This window comes from Callospermophilus lateralis, unplaced genomic scaffold (assembly GCF_048772815.1).
Source record: "Callospermophilus lateralis isolate mCalLat2 unplaced genomic scaffold, mCalLat2.hap1 Scaffold_65, whole genome shotgun sequence".
NCBI lineage: Eukaryota > Metazoa > Chordata > Mammalia > Rodentia > Sciuridae > Callospermophilus > Callospermophilus lateralis.
The window spans coordinates 3,669,415-3,692,849 of record NW_027514826.1 but is presented as its reverse complement, the minus strand read 5'-3'; the positions used below and the strand labels follow the sequence as shown (position 1 = coordinate 3,692,849).

The following is a 23,435-nucleotide window of genomic DNA, read 5'->3' as shown; positions in this document are numbered from 1 at the left end:
TCAGATTTCACAAAAGCAAGTGAAATTGTGTTCATTTTTATAAAGGTATAGCTGTGCATAATAGCTTCCTATTCTTTATGCCCAATGCCTTCCCCATACCTCGGTCAACCTTTAACCTTTTTCTGCTCTTTTCATTGAATGAAATACATTCAGCATTTTTCACATGTGCCAGTTTAAGTTCTTTATGATGTCACAGATAATTGTTTTGGCTTCGGGGAAAGAATGTGCTTTCTGCTGCAAATGATGCCTGCAGAATCATCTAAGTAAAAAATGAACTAGATGTGAAGTCTTAGATTTCTTTTTCTTCTCAATTATTGAAGAAAGAAACTTTGCTTAGCTCAAGAAGGATACTAAAGTGTCAAAATAAAATGATAGAAAATGATGTTGAGGGTAGAAATCAGTATAGTAAACAAGTTAGAAGGTAACAAGTTCCTTAATGAATGAGATAGGCAATGTGTTAACCACATTTACATTTTATCAGGTAAAATTATTTCTGCTTTTAAAACTATAAAAAGGAAAATTGAATTTCACTATCAGAGGAAAAAGTTGAGTCAAGTCTATCACGTATGAAATCCATATTCATTTCTTTCTGGGGAAATAAAAATGTATTTAACTATTACAACAAAGAGAATAACCAGAGGCATTGCACAGAATCAAAAGTATATAAATCACATGTCCTGGGCATTTACATTCAAAAAGGTGACTTATAAACCACCTCGATTATTTTTAAAACAGCACTAATCTATTTCTAAATAGTAGGTTTATGTAAATTCTTTTGCTTAAGCAATAGAAATGCATGATCATTCTTTCACATTCTGAAGGTAAATAATGCTAAACCTGGGGACAGGGTGTCTGTCATTTTCATATTTTGCTATCATGAGGAAAGAGGAAAGAAGGACCTTCAGCACTACCCAACTCTATCACAAAAGTGGTGATTTCTTTTTTTTTTTTTGAGAGAGAATTTTAATATTTTTATTTTTTAGTTCTCGGTGGACACAACATCTTTGTTTGTATGTGGTGCTGAGTATCGAACCCGGGCTGCACGCATGCCAGACGAGCGTGCTACCACTTGAGCCACATCCCCAGCCCCAAAAGTGGTGATTTCTAAGGTTCTATACATTTCCAAACATCCAAAACCTGCAGTAAAAATGCTTGAAACTGAATTTATAAACACTTTCATAAGCAAAATTTGCTAAAGGTCTACAATGAACTAACATTTGAAATACATATAGTTAAGTTAACATAACCTTGAAATTTAGAATAATAAGGGGTAATATTTATTAATTCATACTCACTTACAATGGTGATAAGCTCATATTATACCTTTATGTATCATTTAACTCTTGCTATAATTCTATGAGGAAGGCAGTTCTATGAATCTGACTTCATGGTTTTAGAAATAGAGATCTAGAGGGTTAAACTTAAGGTTACTTAAACAGTAAACAGCTCTGAGATGACAAATTTCTTTTCTCTCATTTTTCTTCTTCCTGGATTTAATAGATTCAAAACTTTTGAGGCAAAATTAGAAAATGAAAAAAGTCCTAGACTCAGAATATTTCCAGAGTAGTACTTTTGCCCCATTGAGAAAATTCTCAGAGGGAGATTTGGATTTGGCTTATATTGAATGAGGTCTTTAGCCATGTTAATTGTGTTCTTCAATCAGAGGCTTCTTTATTTATTTCTTTATTTTGACTGCTTTTGTTCAACATGGAAGCTACCAGCTACTTATGGCAATTGAGCACTTACAATGGGCAAATTGGATTTAAAAGTGTTATAATAGAAAACATATTTTGGTCTGGAAGACTTACTAGTGGAAAAACAATACAAAATGTTAAGTTTTTTTTGTTGTTGTTTTGGTACCAGGAATTGAACCCAGGGGAACTTAACCACTGAGCCACGTCCCCAGTTGTTTCCATTTTTTTATTTTAAGGCAGAGTCTCACTAAGTTGCTTAGGGCCTCACTAAGTGGCTGAAACTGGCCTTGAACTTGTGATCCTCCTCTCTCAGCCCTCCAGAGCCACTGGAAGATTACAGGATGCGCCACCACTCCTGGCTCATATTAAGTATTTTTTACATTGATTTCAGGTTGGAATGATAACATTTGGATACACTAGGTTAAATATATTACTAAGATAAGTGTTGCCTTTAAATATATAACATTATGATTTGGATATGTGATGTCCCCCAAAAGTTCATGTGTGAGATAATCCAACTTAGAGGTGAAATGTTAGATCATAAATGCTGTTAGATCCTAAACCTAATCAGTGAATTAATAAACTGATATGGATTAACTGGGTAGTAACTGTAAGTAGGTAGAGTACATCTGGAGGAAGTGGGTAACTGGAGGGTGTGCCTTTCTCTGCTTCTTATTGCCATGTCCTGAGGTGTGTTCCTCTGCAATGTATTTCCTCCATGATGTTCTGCCTCACTCAGTCCCAGAGCTATGGAGTCAGCTGGCCATGGACTGAACCACTGAAATTGTGAACAAAACTAACCTTTTACTTTTCTCAGTTGTTCTTGTCAGGTCTTTTGGCCACAGCGTGGCAAGTTGACTAAAACCCATAGCTACTAAGAAGTCTCAATTTATATGTGTGGATGTCCTTATATTTCTATCATACAGTGCTGATCTACAGTGCCTTCTTCCATGACTTTTGCTTTTAGTAGTGATTTATTGATCTATAAATTCCAACTGCTCTTATATATTGATTTTATGAAGGGACCAGATTACCTAGGTCTGATTTTTCAGTTATAAGAATGTGAGTGATTTTCTTATTTCCACTTGTTCATCTTACGGTGCCCTGTTTGTTTGTTTACTTACTAATGAGCAGTAAAACTCTCACAACCAAATTAATTTTAGAGTTTAGCTTAGAATGATAATGTAGAGGATGAAATGGAATAAAACTTCATCACCCCCTTAATTAGGGATGTGCTGGAAGCTCCACCCCATAATCTGACCCCTTGTATCTCAGAAAAGAGTAGAAACAGGAAGGCCACTCCCATTCCCTCACCCTTTAGACACTGTCAACAGTTTTTGTTCCCTGAGACTGGCCATGGAATACAGGAAGTTCACTTCATCTCTGATGATCTCCTTCACTCCACCCCTGAAAAACCTCATTGAACAAGTGTTTTACCCTAAACCTGGAAAGGAGAAAAATCACAAATAAACACCAAGAAGAATCTGAACAAACAGGTCTCTCTAAGTAACCCTCACATTTATTACCATTATATGCTATTTTTTGGTTGTCCAATCACACTTCTGTGTGACTACCAATGAGAATAGTTTTCTTAGGTCATTGAATATTTCTGAAGTTTTGCATGTCAAGAAAATATTTTAAGGAAATCTATAGTGCTTTTCTCTGGTTAATCTTTCTTTTGTTATCAGGTATCTTAGCTATTAACCCTGTGTTGAGTGAGGAAAGATAACTAGTTTTTCAACTTGAAAACTGAAGAGAGAGAGAGAGAGAGAGAGAGAGAGAGAGAGAGAGAGAGAGAGAAACTACACAGAGATATCTATAGACAGAGATGTATTGAGTAGAGAAAGTCAGATTAGTCCCTCAGCTTGCTTCAGGATAGAATAAAGAAACTAGCAGCATGTCTAAATCAGATGAGAGATCTGGAGGCTGAATATTGTGGTTCCAGGACATCATCATGGAATAATCAAGGTCACATCAACTTTACATTGAATATTAACATTGAGACACTTCACATTGCAATGTTGACTGATGTGATATCTCAAAGAGGTTATGAAAGCAAAAAGCTTCCTTTTCATTACTGTGATTCAGGAGACCATAATAACATTTATTTGAAATGGTTGAGATGAGGCAAGAAAACTAGGGGAGGATCATATTCCAGATAGAGAGAATGAAAAATATGAAAGTGTAATGAAAGGCAGAGAAGACAGGAACAAGGAAATACAACAACATTGCTGCTGAAAGAATGGGAAATGATGCATTACCGAAAAGACAATTTTTTTAAGGATATAAAAGACTTTAGTAAAAAAAAATGAAATCATATGGCAAAAGGGTACTTGTGTTCCCATTAGCAACTGTTGGTAGCAAAGTGCTAAGGCAGCACAGCTTAGATATTAGTGTTAAATTTCTGCCATTCACTTGCATTTTAAAGAAGAAAGCTAAAACCACAATTAATGGTTATGAGAAACCTACTTTAAATAGCAAATAACTTCTAATTTTTTAGTAAAATAACAGTAGAGATTAAAGGCAAACTACACACTCATTTTATCTAGGACTGCAGTGATTCCATTTCAAGTCATTACAATGTTCAAAATGTTTTCAGAACTATAAAAAAACATTTTAGCAAATATGTAGAGTTAAATGTATCTTAAGATTTTAGAAGTCACCATTCCATGTGATACAGTGATACAATTCCTAAGCATGTGCAGTGTGCCACATGCAAACAATTAGCATTTAAATGGCAAATAATAACAGTTTCCCAGTTAACTTATTTACTCATGAATATTGAATGAGACTTCCTATATTCTGGACCTCTTTACAGTTCTAAGAATTTAATAGTAAACGAAACAGACAAAATTTCTTTATCTCATAGAGCTTACATACTAGTTGGTAGAAAGAGAGGGCAAATAAATGAGTAAATTAAAAATATAACTGTGACAAATGCTAGAGGGAAATATAAATGTGGAAAGAGGGTAAGGGATTTCAATGGGGGGGGAAGGATTATTGAAGTAGTAATGAAGTACCAAAGAAAGCCAGCCATAGAGGGATATAGGAAACAGGATAACAGATAGAGCCAGAGGACTCCAGCATTTACTTTTCATAAAATGAGAAGGCAATGGGAGGACAAGAGAGAAAGGGGATGATATGAATAGCATATTTAAATGCTTACTCTGACTGCCCTGCCAAACAAGAATAGGCTGCAGGAGAAGTAATGAAAGAAACTGAGAGATAAATTGGAGGCTATTATGAAGACAAGAAATGATGATGGCTTATGCCCAGGCAGTTGCCTGGGAGAGTAATGAGTATTGGAGTAATTTGAGATATACAAATGAAGGTAGAGCCAACAAGAATTTTGTTGATGCATCTGAAGTAGTGTGGGATTGGAACAGATATTAAAGATGCCTGGAGGGTTTTTTTTTCCTGAGAAACTGGAAAAATGGAAGTGCCACTATCTAAAACATGTAAGAACATCAAAGAAATATGCTTTAGAAATAAAAACAAAAGTATTTTGAACATGTTAATTTGAAAATACTCTAGACATAAAAACAGAGTTTGGTGGTTAACAGCTATGTGAGTCTGAAGTTCAAAGAAGAGGTGCACAGTACAGACACATGCTTAAAACCATCAACTTAGCAATGGCACTAACAAGTGTGAATCTCAACAATATCACCAAATAAAAGTTGATACAATTAGAAGAGGATCCATGGGTTGAGTCAAAGTCTCAAAGTCTTTGGGGAGTTAAGAAGGAACCACCCAAAGAAATTGAGGAGGATCATTCCAGGAAAGAGAGGGAAAATCAGAAACATGTGTTTCTGACAAGCAAATGAATAAAATCTTTCCACTAGGAATCAAGAGCTAATTGCGTAAAGTGCATCTGCTTAATTTGAAACCTGCTGTTTTTTGAAGGTGTCCCCCAGAGTTCATATGCTCTTGGTATTTGAAGGTCTGGCCTTTGGGAGGTAACTAGGCTGAGATAAACTTTTGAGAGTGAAGCCCTGTGGTGGGATTAGTTGCTAGGTGAGAAAGGAAGAGAGGGCTCACACCACTTGGTATCTCTGCCATGTTGTGATACAGCATGAGGGCCTAGTAGAAGGAGCAAGAGAAGAGGGAGCATGCATGTCACAGAGATTAATGATTGGCAGTGTGAAAAGTCCAATTCTGACTGTTTCTCTTTTTCTTAGTAATGAAACAAGCAGAATTATCAAATGCAAGTGGGAATGAGAGATGTGTTGAAGGTGAGGAGAAGGAACAGCATACCATGATCATCTGACCAGAATGACAAAATAAGCAAATCCGGAATGTAATCTGATCACTAGAAACCATCAAGACTAGTGGACCTACATTTAAATGTACTTTTGTCAGCAGCTCCTGAGCTAATTTTCAGCTTTGTTTACCTTGAGAGTGGATATAGAGTAATCTTCACAACAGCCCTTTGAAGTAGACAGTATTGCCTTTTCCATCTTGAAGTGGAAGAAATGCAAGAACAAAGATAGGCAAAGGAAATTACCCAAGGTCATTAGTAGGCATTGGTACAATAGCTTGTACTATTTATGCTATGTGTTTGGATATGAGATATCCCCCATAATCTCATGAGTGAGATAACACATGTTAAAAAGTGAAATGAGGGCTGGGGATGTAGCTCAAGTGGTAGCGTGCTTGCCTGGCATGCATGCGGCCCGGGTTTGATCCTCAGCACCAACAAAGATGTTGTGTCCACCAAAAACTAAAAAATAAATATTAAAACTCTCTCTCTCTCTCTCTCTCTCTCTCTCTCTCTCTCTCTCTCTCACTTTCTCTTTAAAAAAAAAGAAGTGAAATGATTGGGTTAAGAGACACTTAACCTAATCAATGCATTCAGCCTCAGATGGGGATTAATTGGGCGGTAACTGCAGGCAGATAGGGTGTGGCTAGAGAAATATTTTGTTTCTGGTGAATAGAGCTCTCTGCTTCCTACTTGCTGAATTATTTCCTCCACCACACCTTCCTGTCATAATTTTCTGCCTTATCTCAGGCCTAGATCTTTATAGAGTCAGCGATCTATGGAAAGAGAATTCTGAAACTGTGAGCCAAATAATCCTTTCCTCTTCTAATTGTTCTTCTCAGGTCTTTTTGTCACAGCAAAGCAATGCTGACTAAAACACTGTGCTTACTACTACCATGAACTACGTATTCTGTGAATACATCAGTATCTGCACAGGGAAACTAAGTGATGTGATTGTCATTTTCTATGATGTGGAGGGAAGAATGAGGAAACTTCAGGCATTAGCACAAAGAAACTAGAAACTCATTGCAATTTTGTACTTGTGTAGGGGAATGGGTGAGTTTCCAAAAATAAAACTGGTCTCAACTTTCACAGTATTCATATTTCAGTAGAGAAACAGGCAATAAAAGAAACACAATATACTAGGATAGGTGCTATATTGATGTTCAATGGAAGTACAGAGGAGGGAGTGTTAACCATTCTTGGGAGAGTTGGGAGGAAGTGGTGTCCACAAACACTTCCCAGATGGTAAGCTGGTCAGGCAGGCAGATTCTTGAAGAAAGAAAACAAAGCCCTCAGGCAAAGAAAAGCCTGTAAAAATACATGGAAAAAATATTGCTTTCAAGGGCCCAAAATTGTTCCCTGTGGGGGAATAGTGAAAGCGTAGGGTGATTACGTAAAAAAGGTGGGCTGGGAACAGCTGGAGAGTTATTTAAAACTAAGAGGGAGGAGGGTGGCATGAGAAGATTTGCATTTTATGAAGAAAATGCTGGACTCAATTTTGAGGCTATATTGGAAAGGCAGTGGGAGGGAATACTTAGGACAAAGAGGCCATTTTAGTGCTTATTAATAGCTGGGAGTAAAACAGGAATTGTGGAGATGCAAAGGGATGAATTCCTGACAATCAGAAATGTCTTGAAGTCATCTTTCATGTTTTACCACAAATCTGGAATCCTCCTGTTATGATATATCTATTTTAAAAACCCTAAATTCTCAGGACTTAAATAACTAAAATTAAAAGTAACTGTGAATAATTAATAAACATGTGTCATACTCTCTGTCAACATATTACATGTGATCTAGTTAACAAATTCATTCTGAACACTCAACTGACAGAAATTTGGCACATACTTAATGTACCAAAATTTTTAAAGTTCTCAAAAGATTCAAATATACAAAGTCCTTTTGAATAAAGGTAAGTATAAACAAACAAAAAAGTAAAAAAAGACAATATATATGGCATCTTGCTTTCAGATAAAGACAATAGAAAATTACATATATTTGTATCTACTGTTTCTATCTCATATTAAAATTGATAATGACTATTCTGGTCAACCTTAAAAAATGACTTTTAGAGTGCCTATATTTAAAAAGTATTCCTAGGATACACTCAGTTTTATTTTGTAAAGCTACCTGAGATTTTCTTCATTAAAATTCTTTTTATTTGGTTATTTGATCTACTGGTAACTTACATTTTATTATGAAATAGTTTTTCTAGAGTGCCACCCCATATCTGCAATAAATGAAAAACTCTAGGGGAGAAGAAAACTTTTAGATCATAACCTAAGACTGAAGAAGGTGGTTTGTGTCATGAACAACTTTAGAAGACAGACACCTCAGTCTCCTGTTCTTGCACTGCCTTTCTCAAAGTAGAAACTCAGGAAGGAGGGATAAGCCTAGAGACAGTTTGTCCAGAATCTTGTCTAATTAGCATCTTTTTCTTGTCATCCTCTGTGCTTACGGTTGCATTTCAAATTGAAAACTAGTTAATTTATTTAAAGTGGAAAGTCCCACATGATCTCATTTACCTCCAAGTTAAAAGTTTCCATAATCAGACATTAGTCCCCAGATCTACAAAGGAAGCCAGTCCTTGAGCTAACATGCTGCAGCCATAGTGAAAGTCACCAGCTAACAACCTGCAGAACATGTCACTCAGGGCACCTCCAAAATACCAAAAAAGGAAGCCTATGTGCTAGTGTTAATTTATTAAATCAGAAGCAGAGCTATTTTTCTTGAATTAGAGCTATGGAACTATAAATTGATGATCCCTAGGGGGAGGATGAATAACTCAAGTTCACAGCAATAGTTAAAATTGCTGCATGCAATACAATTCAATACCTTGCCCCAAAGAGCTGAATTCTTAAAATCTCATTTAACAGCCCTAGCCTTCATTCCGAAAGTGGTGTTTGCTCAGTAAATGAAAGATAAAATTGAGCTGTTTTACCTCTTGCTTGCTTCTCCCTCCCTTGCTTTTTTTTAAGGAGTTTGATTATAGTTTATAATAATCTAAGGAGTAGAAGTCACAATTTTAAAGAGAAAATGAGGAACGGAAAAAAGTACACCATACATGCTGGTCAGTTTCCCCTTTGGAAATATCTGATCTTATTCTGTGTCAGACTCTATCTATCCATGATGTTATTGTTAAACCTTGAAGAAGGAGGAAACTGATTGATCTTAAACTATTTCTAAAAACCTATTTTCCCCCATACTTTGCCCATTATAAGCCACAGGAATCAACCTGCCCCCTGCTGATAAACTCCATAGTTTGAAAACAGTAATCAAACAAGATAGTGAAATGATCAAAGTATAGTAGTCTGATTCCTCCATTCAGTGTACGACATATCTGTGAACTGAAGGAGAGCAGGAGACTTCAAATAAAGACTAAAAGAACTCTTTTAAAGCATTTCTTTGTACTTTAAAATTTGTTCATTTTGAGCTATAAAACACAGGGGAGCTAAAAGCCTAATAAATTCCTTTGATCTGGACATGGCAAGTTCTTAAAGAGAAAGTCTAAAAGGTTGCAGACTGTCTGCTGTTCTCTGATAATTAGAATCCAGCAAACCACCACTGCTCTCTCCCACTGCCTCCTCCCCACAACCCCCAACATGCTACACATTCCATCCATTTTAGGCAGAATAGAAACCACTAGAAATGATTAGAAGATCTAAACTTACTCAAATATTTTGAAAAAGAATACAGGACTCTTATTTTTCTCTAGTCCCAGTGAGGGTGCCTCTCATCTGGAGCCTCATTCCTGGACACATTCATGGGCATCAGAGACCATTTAATATGAATGGAGGGAGTCTATGAATAGGCATCTGAACTTCATGCATTCACTGGGGGCAGGTTGTTCATTTAAATTCAGAAAGTCATCTTTATAGCAATAATGCAGGGACAAGATAAGTGAGAATTTCTAAGTCTATAAGAAGGCATTTAAATTCATGTTAAAATGTTGGATACCTAAACAAATTAGGTCCACAGTTAAACTGGATCCATGCTTTGTCCTCTAGTCTAAACCATTATTACCCAAAGTGTAGTCTACACTTTAGCAACAATACTCCCATCTTGGAACTTATAAGATATGTGATTTTTAGATCCTGCTGCACATGAACTGAAACAAAGATCTGCAGTTTAACAAGGTCCTGTGTAACACCTTGGACCACACTTTTGAGAGCTGTCACAAGTTTTATTTCTAATCCACCTGTTCAATTTACTAGTAAGTATAAAAGCAACAAAAGGTTTTGAATTTATTAGTAAGTGCAAATGCTATGTTTTCAAAGAGAGCTTCATCTGGAACTCTGGACTAAAAGAGACCAGAAAATAAAAATTTCAAATAGCACACTTTCTTGAAATATTTTTCTTTGTATTTTTGTAAATATTTATTTCTGCATTATTTTTGGATTGCTTTTTCCTTTTCAGTTGAATTGACTTTATCCCAGCAATTTTATTGAGAATTTCTTTCTTGAAAAAATGTTTTGATATTAGGATTAAAAAATGATCCACATCCTCAGTTTTTAAAATGTTAGCAGAGGAATAGATAAATGGTAATTCAAAACACATTTATAGTTGATTCTAAGTATACCAAACAGTAATGATAAAGTTTTAAAGAAAGGGAGAAGAGCATAGTAGATATGTTCTGGTAAGATGAAATACCTTCTTGAGGAAACCACCACTTTCACTAAGAACAATGATGAGGAGGCTGTTAATCACATTTCTCTCAGGGTAAGGAAAACATGGACTACATCCTCCATACTGATTGGACCGACTGTGGGGAAGTGATCCAGCAAGATTCATCAGAAACCTGGTACTTATCTCTGGAGACCAAGGGAGCAGGTGGGCGTGTCAGTCCGGCAGGACAGGCAGCACAGCCCAGCCCAGCCCAGCCTCCTCAGCCCCCTACCAGCCCTTGCACGCCTGTCCCCCAGGAGCCTTCTGGCCAGGGTGTGGGGCGGGCAGTGGCTGAGCGCTTCCGGGTGCCAGACACTAACGGGAGCAGAACCCACCTCATGGCAGGGGAAACCGAGGCTTCTGGACAACAGCAGGGGACCTCCAAACCTGATCCCAAGCCCAAGCTCTGTCCTCCACCTGCCCAGCTCCTGGGGCCATGGTCAGACCTGGGCTCATGCCATCCCATCGGCTCACCCGGGGATCTGGCGGCAGATCACCAGCAGGTCATTGAAGAGGAAGAGGTAAATCTCTCGGAAGAGCTTCTTGGTCCACAGGGTGCGGGTGGTCTTGGGGCCTGACATCTGCTGCAGCTGGCCCTGCTTCAGCAGCCATCGGGAGTGTGAGATGATGGGCACTGACTAGGAGGGGTGGCAGGGTCAGGGCCTGGACCCTCCTGCCCACCCCAGCCCCCAGCAAACTGACCGAGTGACACTGGTGTGACGGTGGAGGGTGGCTGGGCTTGGCCAGGCACAGGGAAACAGCAGCGGTGTGAGTGTATGTGAATGCGCGCCCCTTGTGCAAGTGTGCTTCACCTGTGTGTGTGTGTGCTTCAACCCGTGTGTGGCTCTGTGTGTGCACATGTGTTCTGTGCCGTGTACGTACCCACACATAGGCTTTAGGGCATGTGTTTGTGCCTGTGTTGATGTGTGTGCTGTGTGTTTCTTAAATGTGTGTGTACTACTGTGTGTGTATCGCACATGCATGTGCACTGCCATCTGTATACTGCATGTGTGAGCATGTGTGTGCTGCCATGTGTATACTGTGTGTGAGCATGTGTGTGCTGCCATGTGTATACTGTGTGTGAACAAGTGTGTGCGCCATGTGTGTGATCAGCATCTCACTAGACTCAGCCTGTTTGGTGCAGAGTCGGAATGGCCATGTTCACAGGAAGAGCAAAGAGAGTTACCAAAGAGCAGAAGCCTGGCCTGCAGGGTCTGGTGCTGGCCCTGGCTGTGCAGAACAGGTGGGAGTGGGGCATTGGCCATCAGCCCAGAAAACAGCAGGTCCATCTCTGGGGCCCTTGGTGGGCGCTGTGTGCTGTGGCCTGTCACCAGAAACGCAGGCCCCAGGAGCCCTCAGGGCTTTAGTAACAGCCAAAGTTTTATGTAAAGTTTGGGGAGAAGGTTGATAACCAGAAAATTCTCAGACATGAGAATCCTAGAGTAGTCCCTGTCACCATAAACTGACCAGCTCAAGGTCTCACGGTGAGTAGTTAAGAGTGGGCCTCGGGCCAGCAGGCAGCGCTGGGGCCAGGCACTCGCTCTCAGAAGGCAAGTTTGGAGGACGGTCTTGGGCATGAGCACTGGATTCAGCAGGGCCGGGGAGGTGGCCCAGGCGGGGGCAAGTCTGGGCACACAGGTGGGATGCACAGGTGCGGTGCAGGCTGACTCCCACCCCAGGCTCACCTTGATCTTGAACTCCATCTTCTTCTGGATGCTGATCATCTGCTCTGTGCGGCTCATTTTCCTGACGCCCTCGTTGCATGCCTTCACCACCTGGGACAGGAGACGCTGCCTCAGGCCAGCCCACCCAACGTCCCAGCCACACTCCTTTCTCTAGGTGAAAACCTGAGAGTCTGGTGGCCTTCAGTGCCTTGTTCCCAGAGGATACTTCCCAACTAGGCACAGTGTCAGCCGGGCTGGAAGATGTACTGCGAGGCACCGGGTTGGCCTCTTGCCCATGGAGGGTGCACATGTGACTCCTTGGCTCCCCAGTAAGAGGCTGGGGCTGTGACACCACCAGGACCTCAGGGCCTCGTTCTGAAGGAACTAAGCTCTGTGCTGGCTCACAGGCCAGGGCAGCGGCAGGTGATGTCTGTGCCTGTGGGGGGTCCCTGAGCATGAGACCCGTCCATCACGTGGGACTGACTGGGATGATGACAGAACACCCATGTGACAGTCCCATGGAACCACAACCAAGGCCGTGAACTTTGCATGTATCAAATTGGATGGGAGTGTAGGAACTAACCCCCTTTGGCAAAGAAAGTTTGTGTGCACCTGCGTGCACAGGGTCTGTATGGAGGCCTGGCAGCCTGCTGGAAGTTGGGTACAAGATGGCCAGGCACCTTCGCTCTCTTCTTTTTGCTTATGAGAATCTTCTGAATTTTCTTGTGTTGAGCATCAATTACTTTTATAAATTAGAAAAAAAACCCTTTATATTAAAAAAATGAGTGGTAAGAAACAGAGTATACCCTTCATTAAAAGCAAAAGGGAAATGAAAGTAGAAACAAATCTATTTGGAAGCATCCCCTGGCCCCCCTATGACCACAGTGAGACCCTCTGGGGCATGTGGCCTTTGACAGGACTTGCCTCCTGCAGCCCAGCGTGGCTGCTCCAGTGGGGCTGGCATGGGGGCACAGGAGGCTCTGCCTTGGGCGGGCAGGTGCTCTGACAGGTGCTGCCCAGCTGGCAGGTTGCTGAACCCCCTGGTCGGCCCCGTGGTGGCTACAGCTTTGCCCTGTGAGGATCAGGAGGAGAACTGTCCTTGCCAATGATAAAGGGGACAACTGCCAGCGAATTTCTGTGACCCCTGCCTGGGTGAAGGACATGGCAGCAGCCCAAACAGGGAAGCGACTGCCTTGAGCTAAGAAGCGCTGGCCTCCCGACTCGCACAGAACCATGCCACTCGTCCATGGAAGGTGGACTCCTTTCACGAAGTTCTGCCCCTCGGTAACAGAGTGGAAAGGACTTCCTGCACCCCACTGTTCACCATCATGGCAGTCAAGAGCCCAGCGGAGACATCCCACACAGCAGCCCCAACTGGCTCTCAGCTGCAGTGATGCAGCCGCTTGGCACATAGGGCAGAGCCCGGGAGCATTCGAGGATGCAGACAGAGCTGCTCACCCCTCCCGAGTCCTGCCTGCCGGACACTTCTAGGAGTCCTCTGCCTCTCTGAGGATCAGGAGAGGGCCCTCCACTCAGCCACAGGGAAAGCCCAGCGCTCTTGGGCAGGGCCAGTGAATCCTCCCAGGAGACACGTGCGGGGGTGAGTCTTGAGGGATGGGGAAGGGGAGTGGAGGGACAGGGCTGGGACAAAGAGCTTGCCAGTGGACAGGAAGAACAGGAACAGCCTCCACACAGCCATAGGAGGGAGGGAGATCATTTGTGACTTGAGGAGAGAGGCAAAGACAAGCTTAGGGTCTGTATGGGCCCCAGACACTTGCCATGAGCAACACCAGACAGCTGATGGAGGCCTGGGCCTGTGATGGTGGCAGAGTTCCATGATGGGGAAGAGTGTCCCCGAGTGCCCTGTGGCTGCCCCAACATCCACCATGAATTAGTAGAGGAGGGTGCTGAGGGGGTCTCAAGGGCAGGAAGGTCTGCTCAAGCACCATTGGGCACATTTTTAGCTCTGGTGACTTTTCTTGATGGTAAAAGTAAAAATTAAACGAAGGCCTGGTCTAAAGAGATGAGGGGGCTGGTGGGAGGGTGGCCCATGTTGGGCAAGTGGCCGGCTGGCCCACGTGCATGCAGGAGGGACTCACCATTTCCAGCTCCCTGTGTACCTCCAGGGCAGTCCCTTCACACTCTGAGCTCTCTTCCACCCTCTTCAGAATGTTCTGCCAGTGGGGACAGGCTGCGTTACCCTTCCTGCCAAGCCAGCCCAGGAGCTGTGACCGTGACACACACACAGCCCTCGATCTGGCACACCAAGGGTTGAGGCACCCCATCCTAAGGCTTGCCAGAGTAGGATGAGCACAGCCCAGTCCATCCCCTGTCCTGGACAGGGGCCAAGGGCCTTGGGGGGGCCTGCGGTTCCCCTCCCTCCCTCAGCTACTGCTGGGAGCCTGGTCCTGAGGCTTCCTGAACTTTGGCCCCATCAATAAACAATTGTCTTTTCTCCAATTGTTCCATTTTCTTCAATTAACAAAACTTTGTGCTCAGGTACCCATGGTGTGGGTGCCTGGTGAGGTCTGCTTTTGTCCCGTGAGGTCTGGGTGTCTGGGCTCCATCTCCCGGTCCTCCTGGCTGTCATGGACCATGGCTGTACCCAGTGTCTCCAGCTTCCCCGGCGTTGGTCCCAGCTCTCTCCTCCACCCCTGCCTGCCCTCCTCTCCCAGCAGCCAAGCCAGAGACCTGCGAGCTTCCCCAGGTTCCTTCCGCTCCTTCCTCACCATGCGAGGCCAATCACAAACCCTGTCATTAACTGTCCCTACTGGCCAGTGCTGCTCAGCTGTCTCATTAGAGCAAAAGTTCCTTTCAACCAGGTCACATTGGTGGCCTCAAATGGAGGACAGTGTCAGCCCCATGGCCTGCTGTGTGCTTATCTCAGCATGTCCCTGGGTACCCTAGTACTGTGACCTGCAGTTCCAGGTGGACCTCATCCCCAAACACACTTCCTCTGAGTCCTTCCCTAGGGCCCCCCAGTTACCCCTGCTCTCCTACACCACCACGCAGGTGGGTTTCAATCTGACACTGGTTTTCATCCCACATAAATCAAGGTCTTTATATATCCATGTATGTTCATCTCTACAACATGTCAAAGCTGTTTATTCTGCATCCCTAGAAACTGTTTCAGTTTTTCTCAGTTAAAAACATTCCATTCGTCCCTCCTTTATTCCATAGCCTCGTGGGTTCCCTCAGCTGCTACCTCTTTGATGCTACTTCCTGTGCTTCTGAGACCTCCTCCCAGCCTCCTCCCCTCTGCTTCTGAGTCAGGTGCCCCTTGGTGTCCCCCCCCTGGCCTGACCCTGACTTCCACAGCTGTGGCTCCAGGACATCATCTGGGGCCCCAGTGAGACTCACACGGCCCTTCACTGCCCATGGCCAGTGGCTTCCTGAGGCTCAGGACCTGACTGGACACACCAGCCAGCTGCTGTCCTGGTGGGGCAGCTGGGATGCCCCCACCCCTCTGGCCTGTCCCCTGCAGGGTCTGTGGCTACGCCTCTCTTGGTTCCTCCCTCTATCCTGGTTGCTCCCTCTCAGGCAGGTGGGGCTCTGTCCCAGGGCCTGTCTGCCCCTTCTCTCCCTCCTGGGTGGCCTCTTCTACTAAATACTGACCTCTCCCTCTAACTGAAAGTGGCTCCTCAGCTGCTCAAGGTCACGGCCAACTCCACTGGCTCCAGCCCAGCCCTGGCTCCTCCACTCCTGACTTCCCTGAGGGCACCAGGCTGCTCCTGCTAAAAGCCTGGGAGTCTCTCCTGGTCTGTCCTCCTTCCTTTGACACTGATTTCAGCTCACTGAGTCACTGTCCCTCCGGTCCTTCCTCTGCAGCTGCCACAGTAAGCCCGGAAAAGCACCCTCAGGTCAGGTGAAGACCACACAGGATGGAGCCCCAGGCCCCGAGTCTGCCTCTGACAAAGTCACTCCCACCTTGTTCCTGTGAACCCTGATGCCCCAGGGCCTTTGTGCATCCAGTCCCTTCTACATAGAATGGCCCTTCCTCCGGATGGCCACCTGGCTGGCTCTTCCCAAGCCAAGACTCTGTTTGAATGTCACTTATCTTTCTTTGCCCCCTGCCCCACTGGCAGTGGCGAGGGAGTCACGTGACCTCATTAATTGTCCTCATGGTCAAAACCATTTCCTGGTTGTTTTCTCTGACTGGGCCCTCACAGCTTAGGGAGATGCTTGGCACATAGTAGGAGCTTAATTAGTACTTGTGGAAAAAATGATCTCCCTAGAAAGCCAACAGAGCTCTGGGGAGACAGAAGGGAACCGTGTGGTGCCGGGGACCCTGTGGAGCCCAGGGGGCATGGGCCGGCGGCAGCACCTGCACCAGCAGCTTGAGGCGCATGATCCTCTGGAAGGGCAGGATGAGGAAGGAGGAGAAGGGCAGGCCTCTGCACTTGGGGTCGAGCTCCAGCTGTGCAATCAGCTCCCAGAATGCTGCCTTCTCCTGGCTGGGGACACAGACACAGCAGTGGGTCTCTCCTGGAGGTGCACATGGAGGCACTTCCTCCCCACTGACAGCTCCTAGGGACCCGGAGACCCACGGTCAGGGAAAATGTGTCGAGTTCTTTCTTTCTCTCTCTCTGTCTCTTTTCTAATGGGAAATCAACTGTTCATGCACAAGTCAAATAACAATAGTGATTTCGCAGGCCCAGCCCGTGAGGTCTGCAAAATAGGTGGCGTGTGGGAGGGCGAGGATTCTTTGTGTGGACAAGTCTGTGAATCAGACACACAATTAGATGATTTCACTCAGGAGGACACCAAGGCGAGGTAACCCACGTAGTGACGGGAACAGGCAGCAGGTGCCAATCACCTGCCAGGAGGGCCTGAGCTATTTCTGACAGGTGGGCTGGGCACAGCGCTGACAGGACCTGGGAGGCTGTGGGAGATGAGTGTCAGGCCCGGCTGCACGTGCTGAGTGGTGGTGCTCTGCCTGATGCTGCTCATGTGGCACAGGGAGGGGCCTCAGGGCTCCTGGGCATGGTGGTGCGTGGGCACCTATCCCTGGAGCACCTGGATGTGCAAATTCATCCACGAGTAACCCTGGGGTCCCACAGAAAGGCCAGCCAAGGGCAGGCTTCAGACCCACAGGAATAGCAGGCATACGGACCGGTCACCAGCTCTTGTCTCGGGAGATGCCCTGAAAGGCCAGTACAGCCACTCTATCTCAAGTGTTCTCAGCAAGTGTCCTCGGAACTATGACCACAAGACCAGGGTGGCATGGCAGCTGCTTCCAATCAAGCTTGCCAGCTCCCCCAACATGCGAGGACCTCTCTGTCCTCATAAAACCCCTGACCTTGCCTTCGTTCCCAGGACAAACAAGAGGCCACCTCAGCCTGCTGTGTGTCCTGGCCTGCGATCCTGTTCCTCCTTCCCAAATGAAGATTGCTCAGAAGTTATGCTCTTCTCTGATGTGGAAGGTCACCTTCAGAAAGGCCTTCGAAGTTTCTGAGTGGAACTGAGTGCCCTCCTGGATGGCCCCAGTACCTTAAGACTGACCAGTGCAAAAACTCAACAGAGGCAAGGTGACTGAAAAATTATCTTGTCAACTGAAACCTCAGAGGGAGTTGCTGACATGGTGGATTGGTAATCGAGCCAAGGGCAGGGCTGGGTAGCCACAAAGTCAGCTCCTGCCCTGCCCCTCCCTTCTGCTAGTTCATCCCCGTTTCAATCTCTCGGCTCTCTCGGCCTCCTCCTCTTCCCTGAGTGCACAGGGCCTGCTCAGCGGTCTGGGACGGGTCTGGGGGACGACAACTCACTCACTTTGGGTCCAGTGGGGTAAGGCTCTGGGAACATGCCAGGTCTGGGCACTGTCACTGGCCTGGAAGGTGGCAGGCCTGGATGCGGTCACCAGTCTGGCCAACCTCAGGGCCCCTGGGACCAGGGAAGGCAGGGATGGGGAGGGACACTCACAGCAGCTGCTTGTAGGTCCTCTCCTGGTAGGTCTGGTTGCTCACATAGGTGATGTAGATGGAGAAGTGGCTGGCGGCGTAGTGGTACACGATGTCACACACATCAGAGATGACGATGTTCTCCTCCATCCTGTGCTCCAGCTCCAGGAGAAACCTGCAAGGGGCAGCGGCTGGGCTGAGGATGCAGGGCAGGCAGGCTCAGGACACACCCTGGCTGGGACAAAGCAGCGCGCAGGTCCAGGAGACTGGCCAGAAACCTGCACGCTGGCGGGACACGTGGGCACATCTGGTTTGGATGGATGACAGCATCGCGGTAGACAGACGCCTCATCTCTGTCTCAGGACAGACTGCTGTGTTTACAGAGGGAGTAAAATGACCATGAGGACTTGCATCAGGATGGTCCCATGGGGGTGGGCGGGGTGGGGGAACCTGGACTGCCCCTGTGCTGCCCGTCACTGCTGAAGCAGGGGCCTCGGCCCAGGGCTCACTGTGTGGGTGTCTTTACTTCTGCACCTCAGGATTTCCCACAGTGAAACAGGAATCAGCACATAGATAAGAGGTGCAGAAGCCAAGGCCGAGGGTCTCTCCAGCTGCTCAGGCCTCGGTGACCATTGTGTCCAGAGCCATCCAGATTGGGCCTGCCACAGGGAGGTGGAGGGACTAACGCACAGGTGGGTGTCAGTGCAGAAGGCCACATGTGACATGGCATGCCCGGGGCTCACAGCTGAGTGCAGACACTGGTCAGCTCCTCCCCATGTGACCTTTAGCAGCCAAGATTCCCAGGCCACAGTGAGGTGGTGAGTGGGCCTCTGACCCTGATAATATGCCCGAGTTCATTCCTTCTTTGAGAGAATCAATGGATGTCTCTTCTTCCTCCATTGACTCACCCTTGACTTCAACCAGGCCCAGCCATAAGCTCAAAACCACTTCCCCCAACTACGGCTCACACCATCCAAGAGGATCGGGAGCCTGAGGCAGGCTACGCTCAGAGGTCTTAGCCCAGGGGCCCGAGCCGGGGCTCTGTAACTGCAGGAGGGTGAACTGCTCAGGGGGACACACCCACAAGTCATGGACTGGCCGAGCACCCACCTGAGAGATGGACTGCAGTGGACAACTGCGGGTTCCGTGCATAAGAGAGACCACTCAACATGGCTCCAGTTCAGGGTGGGGGTCCTTCCGGCCATGGCTCCATGGAGACCCACAGGGTATGGTTGATGGAGACGGACCTGGGACTTGCCACTGGCCACCCCGCTGCGTGGGGAGGTGGATCTTGGATTTATGTCATTATTGGTCATATTAATTATGGAAAATTCCCAACAATCAAGAGCAGAGCAGCCCTGGGACAAGCACCATGGCCAGCTTCGGCCGCCTGGACGGGAGGCGGCTCTCACCGCTCGCTCACAGCCAGGACGTCCTGGACATTGGAGAAGAGGATGTGTGCCTCTGACGGGTGCAGGATCTCCTTCATCCGCTCGTTCTCCATGAAGTGGGACACCAGCAGGTTCAGGCTCTTGTAGTAGGAGGCCTCGGAGGTGACCAGCTCGAACATGGCCTGTGTCAGGGGAGGCGGGGACACAACACAGGAGACCCTGTGGTCACTGCCTTGATTCCAGGGAAGCCCAACTGCATCCTCCTGCTCAGAGGCACCGGGAAGCCCAGCCGGCTGGAGGGAGACATGAAGGTGTGTGGATGGCTGCTCCCTGACGCTGCCACCCCTACCAAGGGGACAAGCAGCCCCGTGAAAGAGGGCACCGTGTCCTGCCCTTTTAGAGCATGCTCTCAACAACTCTTCCTTTGCCATGGACATCGGGGACAAGTTGAGGTCCAGGACATGGAGAAGGAGGAACACATGAGGTCAGCCCCAGGGTGAGGGTCCTCCAGGCCACGGGTTCCTGCCCGGGTTACTGGCAGAGTCAGGAGGGAAAGTCGGCGAGCAGAGGTCCCCGACTCCACATGCCCAGAAAAACATTTCGAAGGAAACGGGTCACCATGACACCTCCGGCACCAGCAGGGAGGAATTTGGTGGGGACTGTTTCCTTTTTTACTTTTTGAATTGTCTGAAAATTAGAAAATGAGCCTGTATCATCGCTCCTAAGGTTGGATTTTATAATGTAATAAACAATCTTCATTTTGAAAAAGAAATCCTTAATCTAATAAGCTCTTCTGAGGCACCTCTTTTCCATCTGTGTGTGTGTGTGTGTGTGTGTGTGCATGTGTGCATGCACATGTGTGTTCATGTGTGAGTGTGCACATGTGTGTCTGTGTGCACGTGTCCACGTGTGTGCGTGTGTGCATGCGTGCACTTTTTTGTTCTTTATTCACTGAAGCTGTGAACACCACAAAACTAACCGAAGCTCTGCCCTCTCAAGTGTGGCTCCGTGAAGCACATGCAGCAGCCTGGCCTGCCTGCCTTCCGTGCTTACAATGACCTCAATCTGTAAAGTCAGCTGGCACCTTCCACCTTCCTCTCCCCATCTTCCTCCACTTTTTATCTGCCTCGGGTGGCTCAGGTCCCCAGAGGGACAATGTAATGGGTTGAATTGTGCCCACAACAGGAGGCTACGCCCACATTCTAGTCCCCAGAGCCTGTGAGTGTGACCTTGTTTGGGAAAGGGTCTTTGCAGATGTGAGTTAAGGATGTCAAGGTGAGGTCGTCCTGGATTTCTGGTGGGCATGCCCATAGTGGAGTGACAGGGAGCCGTGATGAATTCACACAGGGTGGAGAAAAGGCTGGGGAGGTGTGGCCAAAGCAAGGGACACTTGGAGCTGCCAGAACTGGAAGAGGCAAGGACTCTCCCGCAGAAGGAGGGAGTACAGCCCTGCAGAGACCACTTCAGGCCTCTGGCGTCCACACCTGTGGGTGAGTACCTCAGGTTTCTGTGCCCCCAGGCTGTGGACAGTCCTGGGAACCAACATGGCCCGGCAGAGGAGGATGGACAGACACAGCCATGGTGAAGGCAGGGCTCTGGCCTCCCCAGGTTCAGCAAGCTCCAGCTCCAGGGGTCAGGAAGGAGGGAGGGAGAACACACAGGCTCTGGGGACAGGGGTCTTTGTACAGCTGTCCCTTCAATCCCCAAGGTCCCCCAGGAAGGAGGCATAGAAGCTCCTGTGTCACCAGAAGGAAGCAGGAGCAGAGCTGAGGCCACGTGCCTGAAGTCACCCACCTCTGTGGTGGGAGGGCTGAGACGACTGTGGGTTTCCCCATTCTGGCTCTGCACAGCCCCTGCCATGAAGCCTGATGTCCCATGCTCTGGCCAGGCTGGCATTGGCCAGCTGCATCCCAGTAGGGCGGCCACTTTGAGCCCTCGGCCAGCCTATGATTCCCATCCTCGGGGAATACTCATTAGACTGACCCCAAATTTATAAATCACAGCGTGGTCCCCGAATGGCACTCTTAGCTCTGGCTATTGCACTTGGTATCTGCAACAGCCACGTTCCACTCCGAGGGCCTGTCCACCCGCCACTGCGAAGCCAGTTCTGCCCTGGATTCCCTGTGACCCGTAAGATGCCATCAAGGCGGGGCATTTCTCCAGGGTTTTGAGGACTACAGCAGGCGGGGGTGGGCTGGGCGACTGCAGTCACTAGCAACCCTGCCGACAGCCCACCCAGCCAGGCAGTTTAAGATGAGGAACAGATTTGTAAGTCGAGGATGTCCTGCAGGGCAGACCTGCCTAGCAACCAAGTTGACAGTGACATCCTCCAGGGCTGAGCTGCCAATCACAGGCCCTGGGCCACCAGGTTGCCCCTGATTGAGATAAGGACAGCGAGAACCAAGACGCTGAGACAAGCAGTGGCCTCTCCATAACGTCCTTGCACCACAACTGCCTTGTCCACCTGAAAATAAGAACCCACACAAAACGCACGGCCCTGGACTCCTGGTGGTCAACCTACAGCCCCAGCACCGATGCCCAGCTAGCCATTGGCTGCTCCATCTACCTATACACAGCCTGGACAAGGGAGGCCCCTCATGAGAAGGTTCCTGGAAGCTTTCTTGGCTACAGATGCTGTCAGGAACTCACTTTCCTGCTGCTAAATTTAATTTTCTTGAGGCAATGTCAAGCCCTCACAGCTCCCAAGCTCCAGGCACACATAACTAACAAAGGTGATCCAGACCGGTGTCACAGGTACAGGGCGCCACAGGTATGGGGCAGCGGGCACTGAGCCCAAATCACAGCAGCACAGGGAGAGGGGGTCTGTCGACCACATCACCAGGAAGGATGCCTACCAGAGCACCACGATTATGCATGCAAGGGCCTCCCTAGCCCGGGTCCACCCTGGTTCCCTGGCTGGTGGCATTGTCATCCTGACACCAGGAGGACAAGGTGGTCGGGAACAACCAGGCCTGGCCTTTCAGAGGCTGACTTTGGCCTGAACCACCGTTCATGGAGGCTGGTGGAGCCCATTCTCTCAGAACTCACCCCCCACTTTATCCATTTACAGGCAATTGGTCATCTGCGAATTCTCCTTTGGCAGGGTGTCTGTCTTGTGGCATATGTCCTGGTATTAGTGACATCAATATGGTCGCCTTTTCCTTATCCGTGTAACTTTACTATCAGAGGCTGAAGCCTTTGTGGGTGGAACAGGGCTAACGAGGGACCTGGCCAGCCTGCTCACTCCTTTACTCCTGCATCTGTTGGTGCCACAGAGCTCACGGGACATCTGCTCTGTCCAGGTCTAGGCCTGAGCTCCCAGGTGACCGGGCACAGTCCCTGCTGTCACCATGGGCTCACAGCCCAGGGGAGCAGAGAGAGCAGGTGTGAGAGAAGCCTGCAGTGGAGCCAGCTGAGGCACATCGAGGAGCAGGCAGGGCCAGGTGTGTGTGAGAGCGAGTGTGAATGAGTGTGAGTGTGCGTCCCAACTTCTGCTGAAGCCGGATGTCCCATGCTCTGGCCAGGCTGGCATTGGCCGGCTGCGTCCCCACCAGGGCAGCTGCTTTGAGCCCTTGGCCAGCCTAGGATTCCCATCCTCAGGGAATACTCATTAGACTGACCAAATTTGTAAATCACAGCGTGGTCCCCAAATGGCGCTCTTAGCTCTGGCTATTGCACTTGGTATCTGCAACAGCCACTCCAAAGGCCTGTCCACCTGCCACTGCGATTGCCAGCTCCGCCCTGGATTCCCTGTGACCCATAAGATCCCGTCAAGGCGGGGCATTTCTCCAGGGTTTCGAGGACTGTGACGTAACTGGTGGGCATGTCCCTCTGTGGGCAGCTGAGCTGCAGACTGGCCTGAGGCC

General features: G+C 47.4%; 1 pseudogene; it reads right to left on the bottom strand.

Moving 5' to 3' along the window:
* Window positions 1-7,293: 7,293 nt before the first annotated feature.
* LOC143390145 (ephexin-1-like) overlaps window positions 7,294-23,435 on the bottom strand; it is a 61,970-nt pseudogene continuing 45,828 nt past the window's right edge.